This window comes from Corvus hawaiiensis, chromosome 5, assembly GCF_020740725.1.
Source record: "Corvus hawaiiensis isolate bCorHaw1 chromosome 5, bCorHaw1.pri.cur, whole genome shotgun sequence".
In the NCBI taxonomy this organism is placed as follows: Eukaryota; Metazoa; Chordata; class Aves; order Passeriformes; family Corvidae; genus Corvus; species Corvus hawaiiensis.
In genome coordinates, this window is record NC_063217.1 from 22,954,495 (window position 1) to 22,968,878 (window position 14,384).

A 14,384-nucleotide genomic window follows, 5' to 3' on the forward strand; every position below is an offset into this window, starting at 1 on the left:
CTTCAGTGGAAGAGCATTAAGACTTAAGTAGCAATCAGAAAGAGGAGAAATCTTACGCCCAGAATTTATCCATGGTAGTAGGCATTGATACCTAATTCTTCAAAGTATTTTCTGGCAAAAAATGCAGTACTTATGATCTAGAATTGAAGCTTAAAAGATTGACTACATTTTTACTATATCAATTCCTATATAAAGAATAAACCCTCTTCCTCTAAGATTCCTCCAATGTCTTTTGAATATCTAAGTCATTATTCAGAAAGGTAGAAGTAAATAAATGGAGAGAGAAATCTTTATGCCCCTCCTCATTACCCAAAGCCACATACAGATAAATCTAAATTTAAAATAATGTACTGCTGAAGCATAACTGTTACCACTGCTATTGGTGATTGTACTTTATTATGATTATGAAATAGATTATTAAATAACTATCTCAATCTCTAGAAGTCTTTTCTTGCAAAATTTTATAAATATCTTAATTACTCCCACACTTTCATAAAGTGGTAAGCAAAACCAAGGAAAAAACTAGACTCTTCATACTTACACTACATAAACATGTATGTGACATAATAATAAGGAAAAAAGGAGATGAGCAAACCTACATTTTTCTGGAAGATGTGAAAATCAACATAGTATATTTACTATAAATGCTCCATTATTTAAAATGTCATTGGATTCTCTCTAGTCTCTAACTTCCTTTTTGTGTAAATATTTTTATCAGCTTTGAACCCTACCCACAAGTCTGAGAACTGATTTATTATCTTGAATATTAAATTGATACAATTAAAACCTTTTAGAGAGAGGACTCTATAGGTCAATCAGATATCAAACTCTCAAGAGATTAACTTTATTATGGAGTTAACCCTCAATTAAAGATTCCCAAGTCATTTAAATTCAAAAAGCCTTGGATTGCTCTAAACTGATTAACAATCCAGGTTCGTATTTACGTTTGTCCCATCCCAATTTGCATAAACTCTCATCATTCCTTTAAAAATTTGAAAACTCAGCCTTTCCTCAAAATTTTCACAGCAGCTTCTAGTCATAAAGGATAAAATTCAACAGTATGGCCTCCACCCATCTCTAAACCCCGGAAAATGTAAATGTAAACACACAGTCTCTTAACAAGTTGAAGATATATTCACAGATTCTGAGTACAGAATGAAATGAAAATTAGTACAGAAATTACTTGCTAGGAAAAAAGTATCAGGTACTCTTTGGGCCAGAAAATAGTCTTTCAGGTACCAAATAATTAAATAAAAAACACAATCAAACAGACAAACAAACAAAAAAAACAACAACCAAACCACACACATATTCAAGTATACAAAACCCCTACAATTTTAGCATATCAGTCTAAGGCTTTTAAAGTTGCAGTTGCAGCTCGTTATCTCAGCCATTTCCACCTTCCTTGACAGTTCTGGGTTTCATGGTAGCATCTGGCTATTTTTTCCCTAAGGTGTTAGTGTTCATTTTCAGACAGTATTATCTTCTCAATCTCCCCACTTTTCATAATAACAAAAAATACACCTGGGAAAGTAGTTTTAGCTATATATTTATAAATAAATATATACCTGTTTTATATAAACATATATATTTATATCCACACACTCTCTCTTCTCTATCTTAATACTGTTTTTTCTACATGCAATAGCTTTGCCTACACCTTATTTTGGAACACCTCCAGTGTTGCCACTTCAGGAACTCAAATAGCCATGTATTATCAGCTATTTGGATTCTAAGCCATCTTTGTATAAACCACACACCAGTGCAAAGGGTTACCTAGCAGAGAACAAACTTTGCTTCCAAATCTGTAAGAATTATTATGCTTTGCTGTGTATTTTATGAAAAAAGCATGTAGCAGAGGAAGGGAGGAACTGCTTGCTGAGAAGACATTTTGACCACAAAATGCCAACAGTGATGGAAGATAACGCCCAAGCCACTTTCTGTTTCTGTAGTTGTCTATGGCAGAAGCTGTCAGTGCATCCGTCAAGATTTATGAAGACATGCCTAGATCTGGCCTAGCTATGGAACTGGTTAAATACCAGTAAGATCACATATTATTTTGTGAATCTAAGCAAAGGGTTATACTGACAACTGGTTTGGTTTCACCACTTATAGAAAGATTAACATAACAAACAGCTAAACAAATCTACACACACTGGTGAATGTTTTGCAGGCTAGAACATAAATACGGAATCACTTCTCAAAATGTTTTATGAGGTTTGAACTCAAGAAGTATAAAGAAATGCAGAACTCAAGGACCACCTTATTCAATATATTAATGTTTTTATATGGTTATTATAAATTTTAAAAATAATTTAATCTCCTCCTTAGCTTTGATTGCAAAATAAGTCATAATAAATCCTAAAGAATGTACAGCATTAGAATTATAGTGCATATATATGGCATATACACATTTGTACAAATACATTCATACTCTTTCACATCCATATTTCTACCACTACAAATTTAAGTAAACAACATTAGAGCACAATGTTGAATACATTCCGTAAAACAAATCTTCTCTCAGAAGCAAGGCAAAATAGATTTTTCCTACATAGAAATAAATAGCAAACCCCCCCCCAAAAACCAACAAAGAAACAAAAAAAACCACAAGGGGAATTTGAACTTGCTTAAATAAAATTGATTCTTGTTGTAGTATTATATTCTCCTAAATAGGGTAAGCAAGACAAAAGTCATCATTCCCAACATGGTTACAAAAAATAGGAAAATGCTATAATGGTTATACAAAAAAACAAAAAAACTTAAACTTCTTGGAAGACACCTGACCATTCAGTTTTATCAAAATAGAGATAAACACCTAAACTACTATGTAGAAAAAGCAATACAAGGAAAACCATTTGGGCTTTTCCTCTATGAAAAAAGTTTCAGCAGGGCATGAATTGTAATGTGTCGTACATCTCAAGCTTTCTATGGGATCATCCAACTTTCTTTCATAGAAGATATTTCTCACACTTCTTTACAAACTGATTGTCGATTTCTTCCTTTTCCCATCTTATGGAAGGGACTTAGACAAGGAGTGGCAAAAAAACTTAAGAGTGGCCTAATAGTTCTTTTCTTTGACTATAAGTGACAGCTAAATAGCATCAAAGAAAAGTGGCAACTGTAACTCTCAGAACCCTTCCTCACATGCAGGGTAAGCACCGGCATCTAGCATTCTGAAGAGATGTATCTACTACTTTTAACATTCTTTCATTCTATGACTTTCAAGTTGAAAATTCTTGAAGACAAAATTGACTGGGAGATAGACAAATCTTTGTTGAAGCAAGCAAGCAATCCAAATTTCAATAAAGAAATGTTTGAACAGTAGGTTATAGGTGAACACAGAAACACTCAAGTAGGACTAGGGGGGTTTTTTCCCTTTTTAATATCAATACAGATACAAGCCTGAAGAAACTGTCAAACCTTTAGATGTACATGGCAAGATAATCACACTGTGAGCAATCAGTTCAACAAACACAAGCAAGTTCAGGCTTGCTCCCAACTTCTGCTAAACCACATACTAGATAATAAGATCCTAATAAATATGTAAAAAAAAAAAAAAAAAAAAAAAAAAAAAAAAAAAAAAAAAAACCAAAAACAACCACACCAAAATAAAACAGTACAACAGGCCTTACCGTGGAGCAGAATGAAATCTGCAAGTAGTGAATTTCATCTTCGCATTGTAATTGACTCCATACAAACTGACAAGATTAACATAGAAAGCACTGTAGATTAAAGATCTTTTCCAAAACCTGTATTATACTATCAGCATATCGACTGCATGGGAAAAAAAAATATATATATACTGATTGCAACAATTGCGATAGAACTGCTGCCTTTACCAATACAAGGAAGTTACTAAGCACAGGTCAACCTAGTGGATAACGACAAAATAGCTTTAATCACATCCTCTGTCAAAATGTTTCTCTGTTTGTCCTTTTTTTTTTTCTTTTTAATTTCAGAACACTTGCCTTCTAGAAAAAGGTTCAGCAACCTTCGTTACCTCGGAGTCAAACCTCAAACTGCAAGAAATTCCAGTGGAACAACTTGCAGAGTCGCTGGAGTAAGGAACTACATGGCATGAATAAGCAAACTGAAGGTGGAATTGGAACTTTGGGAAGTCGCTGTGGCAACACTCGGGTGCTGTACCCTTCACTTCGTATTCTCGATCCAGGACATCCTACAGCTTCTTTGACTTAAGTTTTCTGATAAAATTTCCAGGTATATAATGGCATCTAACATGAGGTCTGTTCATGTCTGAGTTCACAAAAACAACTCATAGAGTAAATAAATACACAATACTAAAGCACTGTTCTTTAGCATGATATTTACATACAAATCGTTAAAACAGTTGAAGCTAGAAAGAAAACAGAGAGCAATACTCGCCTTATTTTCTACCTGCCTACCTGCTATTCCTAGTCCGATCCCATCTCCGGTATCTGTCGGAGATCTGGGGCAAGCCCCGTACCAAACCACTGAGCACTCTCCGGCAGCTCTCATGCCAGCGCGCAGCAGCAGCGCGGGGCTCGCTGCCGGCGGGACCGGGAGCTGCAGCATCGCCCCGGGAGCGGCCCGGCCCGGGAGCGGCCCGCGCGGGGCGCAGCCGGCGGGCAGACCCTGCCCGAAACCCTGCGCCCGCCGAGGCCGCCCTACCTTTGGCAAAATCCAAAGTGACGGGGTGACGGGGTGACGGGGACAGGGAGGCAGAGGAACGAAGCGCGGGGCTTTAGATTGCTTCAGTTTTCAGTTCTCCCTCCGGCTCCCCGCTCTCTCACTTTCTAGCTTGCTTTCTCTTTCCTTCCTTCCTGCCTGGCTGGCTGCACACCCCACCCCACCCCCGCGCTGCTCCCCGGCAGGCCGCGCCCGCGGAGCTCCCTCCCCGCTGCAGGAGGCGGCCGCACCTGGGCGCGCCGGGAGCGCCCGCCGCCCTCCGCGCCGCGGCTCAGGGCGTTCTGGCCGGGCCACATAGTTCCTGAGGAGTCACTGGGAAGCCCGTAGGCAAGCTTCGGCTCCGGAGTGCTCTGTGCCCCAGCGCATCGCTTCTCACGCGTCCCGTGTTCCCCAGCCCGGGCTGGGCAGGCGGCGAGTCCCCCCCCCCCCCCCCAACCCGCCAGGCTGCCAGGCCAGTGGGCAAAGGGCGTCCCGGTGCCACCTCTGTCACCACGCGGAGCCACGCTGAGGGTAAGCGCTCCACCTGCGAGAAAGCAGGACAGCCTGCCAGTAGTGATACAGCTATGATCACTTGCTTTAAAAAACCTAAAGTTACTAAGCTTTCACTAGTTTCTAAGAATTCCCGTATTCTTGGAGCTCGCCCATGACGGTGAAAAACAGTCACTCAGATGAAACTAGCATTTTGTTACTACGAAATGATACTGAAAGTACTTTAATGTTGTCCACTGGTGGACATACACATATTCTTCTTGAAGTGTCAGTGCCGATATTTTCTCTTTAAATCCAAGGAGGTTCCAGAGAGCTTACAGTGTTGCAGCTGAAGTCTGAGGTCTGCCACTCACTCTACAGAAGCAAAACAGAAGCAAAGCTATACTGAGAAAAAGACACCAGTTATTAAAGTGCTAATTTAGGAGCAAGTAAACCTGGGTTCTTTTAAAGACTGCTTCCTACACACTAAAAATAGACTTACTAAATAGCCTTACTAGTAGCAGGGCTGTTAAAAACTGTTAGTGCCATGGTACTAAAGTGAGGTTTCAGGATCACAATTTTGAATGCAAACAGCTTTTTTTCACTCTCCAACTTAGAGTCAAAACTTCCAGACTAGAAGTTTGCAGTTCAGCATTACAGCACCAATTCCACCAGTGCCCAAGCACTTCTGAAAATCTAGCTGCAAGTTCTAAGTATTAGTTACAAAAATACCTGTGTACCAAAAAAATGCAGTTAATTTTACCTCCTAAACTTGTATAATGCAAGCCAATTTTTGGATTTGCCTTTTTTCTTTATATCTAAAGAAATACATTGTGTTCTTGCTTGTCTTTTTATTAATGCTTTTTCAGAGTCTATCTCAGACAAGGGATTGTCATTCCCAATTATTTGCAAAGGGGCTGATACGTTTCCAAACCAAGTGAGTGCACAGATGTGATTGAGGTAAGTATACTAACACCCTTTTGTGTCATAGCCTTTCTGAATTGTAACCTAATGACTCACAGAGTCATCTGATCACAGATTTGCCTAGCATTTCCAGCTAAGCCTAGCTTCCTTTCAGGACAGTAAGAATGCTAATGAATACTGACTTTGAAAAGGAATTTTAACCACAGTAACTTAAACTATTTGAAAGATTCAGGCCCTGTAAATAACAAAAGACTGGCCTCCTTTGCGAGGCTTACCTCACCATGCAAAAATTCTGTTAATTAGCAGTTTGTGGTGGGCTAGAATTTCTTTTTCCTGCAAGTCTAAGGGTATGGTCATTGATTAATACCCTTGAGCTCTTCTCTCTTCTCTGTCAAGAAATTCTCAAGTCTTTCCATAGAGCCCACTTTTCTTCCTCTTCCAGGGACCCATGTGATTTGCCCATGTCACTGGACCAGTGGCAGGGACTGTAGATAATGGTCCCCTCAGCATTCGTCCTTAAAAAAGGGTGTCAGACTCTCACTTGGAGCTCAGTGAAAGAGATTGCCCTCAACACATTTATACTTGTGCAGCAGTGGTATCTTCCCTCAGAGCACAACATGACAGTGCACCCTGACACACTCTCAGGAGTTTTACTTACACACTGTGTCTCAGGAGTTGTACTTACACAGTTTCCTTGACCACAATACAGGAACACAAGAGCTGAGATAATTTTTTTTCAGTGGGTTTTTTTTGGGAGAGGGTGAGGAATGGGAGAAATAAGCATTAAACACATAGCCAGTTGTGCTTACTTTTTTCTGTTTGCATTATGTCCAGACAAATTGCAATATACACAAGATCATTTTAAGCCACATTGTGCTTTTAGGGGTTTAGGGGCTTTTCTTGACTTTTTGTGTATGTCTAAATTACATTATCAATACCGCACAAACACATAGGATGTTTTATTCTTTGTTAGAAATAAAGTAGTATAATTTAATATATGGTGTTTTACTCTTTGTTAGAAATCAAGTGGCATAATATATCATCTTTTAAGAAAGCTCTCAGCCTCTAATTTATCTACAGCGTATAGTTCTCTGATGAGCATGGAATGGCAGCTTTCTAACACTACGGTAAAAAAAAAAGTCTTACAAAAATCCAGCAGGAAATTGCATCTTACTAATTTTGGTGTAATTCAGATATGACATAAGGCAAAGTATAACTTGTTGATAAGATTGAGTTTTGAAAAATCTGCTGATAGGCCTGAAAGCTGCAGAGATTTTGTTATCTGATAATTTCTTCTTCCTTTGGGTTTCTATGTTGTTGTCATGAAAAAGTGTTAGGTACGCAGGTTTTTTTAGTAAAGCAAGACAAAATTTCAGTCAATAAATTAATTATAAATAGGAGCTGCATGACTTCTGCTCTATTCTCTGAAAGACATTAGGGCTTTTGTATTCTAAAATACATTTAACCATATAAGGTCATTCATAGTAAACATGCTAAGAATACCTTCCAGCTCATATTTATCATTACAAAACCGTTTAAAAAGCCTGTTTTCCAGTGATTGATATTGACCTGGTTTTTTTTTATCATCAGTCAGTAAGAATAACCCTGTAAGTCTGTGTTTGAGTAAAGATGGAATAATATCATCAAACTGTACAGGAACTAATCCTTAGGATATGAATATATCCCAGATTTCCACACTGTGTGGTTTGCCATATGTAAGAATAGATGTTTGCCACATTTCTCATTGTTCATTGAGCTTCTAATGAAACTGATTCAAACTAGTCAGACATTTTCCAAATTTCAAATATTGTAATTTTTAGACATGTATATTTTTTAAACTATAGATCAGTTCTATTTGCTGTATATTTATTCTATTTAAGAACTACAAAACCAGCTGCACAAACAGCCAATTGATAAGATAAAATCGGGGAAACAACTGCTACTCCCTCCTTTATCGATGTCTTACAAGTAGGTCTGATATTTACATGAAATTTGTCAGCTACCTAAAAATGTACAGCAGACCTGAGTTTAGTTATGACTTTTAATGAGATTATTTCACTTTCTCCTGGAAAAAAACCAAACAACCCACATATTCTTATTGAACACAGTCCAAGCAACGTCTAAGTTCTGAACTTGGTCTTCTGCAGTTGGTTCAGTCTCATTTACTTCTCTTCAAAGAAGAGGTAATAAAATTAATCTGCCAGTCTCCTCAAGGTGTTGAGAAGGATAAATATTTAGATTTTGGAGCTTATGAAGCATCATAAGAAATGAAATGTTAGCTACACTTCAAATAACCAGCAGGTAAATATCTAGGCCTTTTATGATTTGAGCCTCACTATTATTGTTATAGTGTAACATTGATATTATTGTTAATAAAATATCAGGAATACTAACCTTGGAAATTAAATAATGCATTACAATTTTCATAAGAGTTCTGTCATGAGGTAACATATTTCAATCAGGGTAAGACAAAATGATACAAAACTTCAGAAAAATGATAGGACTGCAGTTAATAATAAGCACTAGAGTTAAGTTCAGTTTTTGCATTTGCTATCAACGGTTTATGTGTCTTTGGGATTCCTCTCAGCCACTTGTTCAATGTATTACAAGTCAGTCACTTTTGTATGTCATACTGGACACCAACCTCCATTTTTACTCAAACCTGTAAGCCAGTTTGACCCATACTCCATATTTTAATGTAATTAATAGTCAGTTTGATTTCCAGGAAGCATCATAAGATGGTTCCCTGTACCATATGATGGATTTTTAGACTACCATTTTATAAGCTATTAAAGCAATTTTATACAGGTATGATAACACAATGACATTCAGTTTTACCATCTTCCTTTAATGGCTATAAGTTTGACTTTAATGCAGTCTATGTTTTGTTAAAACTACTGAGGGACTCATGAAGTAGTCCCTTTAGCTATTTTGATATTGATATATGACTTTTGAAACAAATGCGTAAAAGTGATCCCACAGAGTACTTTTTAATAGTTACTTTTCCAATGTACTGATGTTTTTCTTTCCTTTACCAATTCCAGTGACAGTTGTCTGAATGAATTTTTTGACTTACATATTGCATATGGCACTCAACTGCACATGCAAAATTCTCTCAAGAAGTTATTAGATTGACACACTCTTTATTGTCATAAATCTATTTGTAAACCAACAAATACAAACTTGTAAAATTTGCTCTAATTAGCACCTCTCATGTAGTGGTGATGAGTGAATTAGAAACCTTGAACTTCACTTTCAACACAAGTGTGCAAAGATAGCAATTCAAAATACATTATTTGGGACAACGTGAGGTTCCAGGAAGTTAAGAAAGCTCTATCTGCTGCCTTTTTTCCGAAGCACACAATACTGGCAGGTACTTGCCTGGACTAACTCCAAGTCCTGTCCTGGGCCTGTACCCAAAGCTCTGGATACAGCCCTATGGGTTGGTGATCCCCCACTTCCCTAAGGATTGGTGCATGTTTTAACCTACAGATAAGCTGAGAATTTTGTCTGCAGTACTGCTTTATTGAATTCACAAGCCTAGAATTGAAAGCAGACAATTTATTCTAGCAATACAAGGAAGTTAAGCTCTTGCTGCAAATGAAAGGCATCTAACCAAGAAAAAAAAAAGATAAAATTTAAAATACCTGGCATCAATATCTCATTCTAGTTGCTGACTAGGGTTTCTCCAAGAAATCTGTCACTAGAAAATCTAAATCTAGTGGCTTTAATACTTTTTTCCAGAGTACCTGTGTTCCAAGTGGGACCTCATTCTAGCACTTCTGTCTCTCATTTATATTTAAAGGTTTTCAAGTCGATTTTGAATACAAATGCATCTTCAAAGCATGTGGCATGTTCAGGGTTTTTTTATTTCTTTGCTGTTGCTCTCATTTAGGGAATCTAGTTACCTTGACATAGCTTCCTGTCATCTTTGAGAAGCTTAATGGAGCATTCTTTAACTTATTTGAAAACAAATCCCTCTGAGGAAATTTCCTGCACATCAAAGTGCTACATTTTTTCCCATATTTATCTTTTGCACAGTTCATTGAATTGTAATGAATCACACATCATTAAGATTTTATCTCCACAGCATTGGCTTACTCAAACTCAACAGAAACCACATTTGACACCTTTAAAGATGCTATTAGATTTAAGGGTCACCATTTCAAGCACTTCCTTCTCTCTTTCATTTTACTTGTTGCTTAAGCAAATTTGTAACAGAAAGTAATGAAATATAATAGACATCACAGAACTATTTCTAGAGGAAAAAATTTCCATAGTAAATTCACAGTTGAAATTGTCTATAGTTAAATACACTTTCATACTGTTATTTAGGTCTGATGAAACATATTATCTCAGAATCATAGAACTGTAGAATGGACTGAGTTGGGAGGGACTTCAAAGATCATCTAGTCCCAACCCCTTGCCATAGGCAGGAACACATTTCACTGGACCAGGTTGCTCAGAGCTCCATCCAAACTGGCCTTGAACACTTCCAGGGATAGTGTTTTCTGAAATAACTTCTCTGGACAACCTGTTCTCTCTTTTCTGTTTTCTCTTTTCCTCACTGCTTTCTGCCCAACCGAAGAAAGCACCTCATGATAGCTGACTCACTTCCCAGCATTCTGATGCTCTAAAAAGTGCTAAACTGGAGGCTGACTGTAAATGCAAAAAACACTTTAATAGAAAACTCAAAGTGAAGATACCCCATCTGTCCATGAATAATTTCTTGTAGAAATTATTACTAGGTTAAGTTAGAAGGTGAGAGGTATCAAGTCTTTGAAGTTTTACTGTATACACCCCATTTCACAAACAGTTTCCTTAGTTTTCTGTCTCTTTTCTAAATAGCAAATTGAGCAACAGCCTCAAATGTAAAATACTAACTGTTTAAAGTAAACAAGCAAACTGGGTAGTACCAGGTGGTACTGAAATTACCAGTAATCTTAGTTATTGTAGATAAACAAAGAATGGCATTAAGTATTCTGCCTATTTTGCATTAGATAGCCATTTAAGAAATCTCATTCAAATACTCAGCTTATGTTACAGAGTCCACTGAAATTGATGATAGCACAACATTCTACATCTAGATAGTTCCTTCTATCTTTTTCACCTTATTCTTTACAGAGAATTTCATGCTTCCTTCAAACATTTCTTTGTACTAAAGTTATCTCTTAAGAGCAATGAAGGTCTAACTCCAGTATTGAGGACAGCAGTATAATGGACTGGGACTTTCTCATTATGAAAAGAAATACTATCAAGTGAAAACAACACTTTCATGTCATGTTTCTACAGCCTCTCCCTTTCTAAAATATAATTAAGATTGCAATTAAATAAGTGTTACTTCAATATTGGATAGAAAAGCCTACATTTTTTCTAGGTTTAATAACTACAAAATACTATTGCTGGTCACATGAAAAAAGCATTTTTCTTTCAAGAACTAGTTTTTCATAAAGGTTATAATTAGGTTATTACTTATGCATTTTACAGGTCAATGTGGATTTCAGGCAGAGTAGATTTTCAGATGGATTTCCAAGATTCTTTCTTGTAGAAGACTGTAAATAGGATAATACACTATATGGATTTGAGAGTATGTATTGATATTTTTATCTTCTCTTTCATTCTCACTGTATTTTGTAGGTCTGTGCTCAAGTAGTAAAGAACAGATTAGATGGGCTAGACGTTCCTCTTGCCATTCCAAACATGAGGACATTGCACACCAAAGTAAAGAACTCGAAGTCCCAGTCTGCAGTCTCTTTGATAGATGATTTGTTCCCATGGAATATTGTTCAAACTGCTTACAAATAGTTACCACAAATTAAACTAAAAGAGAACACATAAAGAATATCACTTGCTTTTTCTTTTTTCCCCACAGGTCACAAAGATAACCAAAGGCTGTGGCTATGCAACTAGGCATAGATCAGGCTCAGAAATGAGAAAACCACAGTTAGCACCCTGAACTCATGATCTGTATATTAGTTCTATCCTAGAACATAACTTGTTTTTCAACAGTGGGTGCCTGAATACTCCACAGAAACTAAGCTGACTTTAATGGCCAACTTAGCCAATTTCACCATACATTTAAGCGAGTATAGGTATAAAGATGGCCCCCATACAGGGGTTTAGCACAGGCTCAGACTTCCTTCCCTCCTCAGCTCTGGAGTTTTGCTTTTCCTAATGTGAGGCTCTTGAGCTCTTGATTCGTAGCTAAGATTGCTTAAATTCAAGTGCTGTGACTGCACTTAGAGAGAGATACCTTTTTTTAACCATGTTACTTCATAATTGTTGGGGTCCCTCCCCTGCCATGTAGCCCTGGGAGAGGGGCCCTGAGGGCACAGACACGGGGCTTCCCTGCCCCTGCTCAGCCTCGTTCCCATTGGTTGGTTTGTGTTCCCTGCGCGGGCAGAAGGACCCTCGGTCCCGTGACTGGAACAGTTCCTCGGCAGAGCCCCGGCCATGCGGCTGGAGAAATAAACATCTCTGAAACAGCTAGCAAGAATCTGTCTGTCCATATATATTTCCTTTCCACGGGACTTCTGGTTTGATATATGCGTGTTGCAGTATCCCCACTGCAACACATAATTACATATTTCATAGGGATTATGTCTTTTTTCCAGCACTGGTCACTGTAATAGAGTGCTAAATGAAGCCTTTACATGAACATATGGTGTAAATTCTGTGGCACAGTGCCTCTGTATCAATCTCTTAGTTTTTCTTATACTATTATTGCTTTTCTACTTGGGCCTTATAATACCAGCGATGGGAAGAAAAACCATTACATGTATTTTCAAATATGAATAGATCACACCAAAATACATTCTTTGTCACATACTGAGCTTTGCATTATATGCAGAGTATATAGACAGAACTTATTGGATCTGCACCACACTCTCTAATCTCTTTTCCTAGCAGAACAAAGTCCACTTCCTTTGTTATCAGCTATGCAACACTCTTAAGGTATTCTGAAAAGAACATGTATATCTGCTAAAGGGTAATTTGATTTAAATGTATAATTTGATCCCTGCTTTTCTAAATTGGATATTTTGTTCTTCCTACATCGAAGGCTATTATTTAATATGGATGAAAAAGCCCTTTTTTTAAAGGACTTTTCAAATACTTAGGGAATATATTTTAATGTGAATGTAACCCAGGAATAGGAATTGTTTTAAAACAAAATCAAGCACAGAGCCAATTTTTCCAATTTGTTCTTTTTCTGCTGATGTAGCTTTGCTGAAGAGTAGGATCACTCTTTGGAAAATCAAATTTTGGTGGATAACTAAACTTTGATTATGAGTGCATAGGTCTTTTCACATTAAATAAATAAATAAATAACACGGCAAGACCTAAAAGAAACAAAATCTACTAGCAATTCAATATTTATCACAATTGGTTTTGCACCTTTATTTCTTGCATATTGTCTCAAATGATATTCATTGTCTTCCTTTTGCATTATATTACCTACCTGGGCATAGGACCCTACTTTTAACAGTTGGGTTGCTGGACACCCATGTCTCTTTTCTTGCGAGTCTGTTATTGTAACAGCAATTAGCCCATGTCCATGGGCAGTGGATAACATGTCAGCTTGTGTCTTCATCCTACCTCCATGGGCCCAATTCTTTCTCAGTCAAAGGATGTATTTCAGGCAGGGATTACCAGTGAGGCTGAGGATCCACAGTGGCCAAATCCTAGAGTTACTTCTGATCAGATATCCCTGGACTGTTTTTATGTGTCTCTTTGTGTACCTGTGTCTTTCTTACCTCTGCTCAGATATAGTAAAGGCTGAAAGAGCAAACTATAGTTTCACTGTTAAACTTACTGGAGACTTGAGTAATACTGTATTTACCAAGTCTACTTATTCCTAAAGTCTCAACATCCTCATTGTTAGTGGTGTGCTGCACAGTAAACCATCTCAGTGACTAATCCAGGCTGAATTAACTTCACAAAAATACAAGCTTAAAGTGACTCCAGCATTTACTGTATAAATTTTATTCTAACTAAATAACCTTTGTACTAAATCTTTTATCATAGTGCATTGAAAGGACTTTCTCTTTCACATGTGATATTAAAATATTTTCTTCAGTGTGCTCTATACTATATATTAATATAGGCAGTCATATATTTTCAGGGGATATACACTGCAATACGTCTGAATAATTTGTGTTGCCTACTTTCTTTACCCTTCCTGTCTTCCAATTATATTTTACTAATTGCAGCAACATGTTCTTTTACAATCTGTAGTGTTCAGAAAGCTTCAAAGCATGGCATAGCTAATCACCTGCACTCACCAGGTGGGGCTGATCTGGACCATGAAACCCCATGGGAGC

General features: G+C 37.4%; 1 protein-coding gene across 2 annotated transcripts in view; it reads right to left on the reverse strand.

Annotated features, from left to right (window-relative positions):
• The window catches only part of ARAP2 (ArfGAP with RhoGAP domain, ankyrin repeat and PH domain 2), a 124,532-nt gene extending 119,715 nt beyond the window's left edge, over positions 1-4,817 (reverse strand). The window contains exons 1-2 of one of the 2 annotated variants that reach the window (XM_048304943.1): positions 4,654-4,817; positions 3,636-3,701 (exon numbers count right to left, since the gene is read on the reverse strand). The gene's annotated coding sequence lies outside the window, so the exon portion shown is untranslated. The remainder of the gene's footprint in view (positions 1-3,635; positions 3,702-4,653) is intronic. The other variant, XM_048304942.1, reaches the window with a different exon arrangement.
• Positions 4,818-14,384: the final 9,567 nt, after the last annotated feature.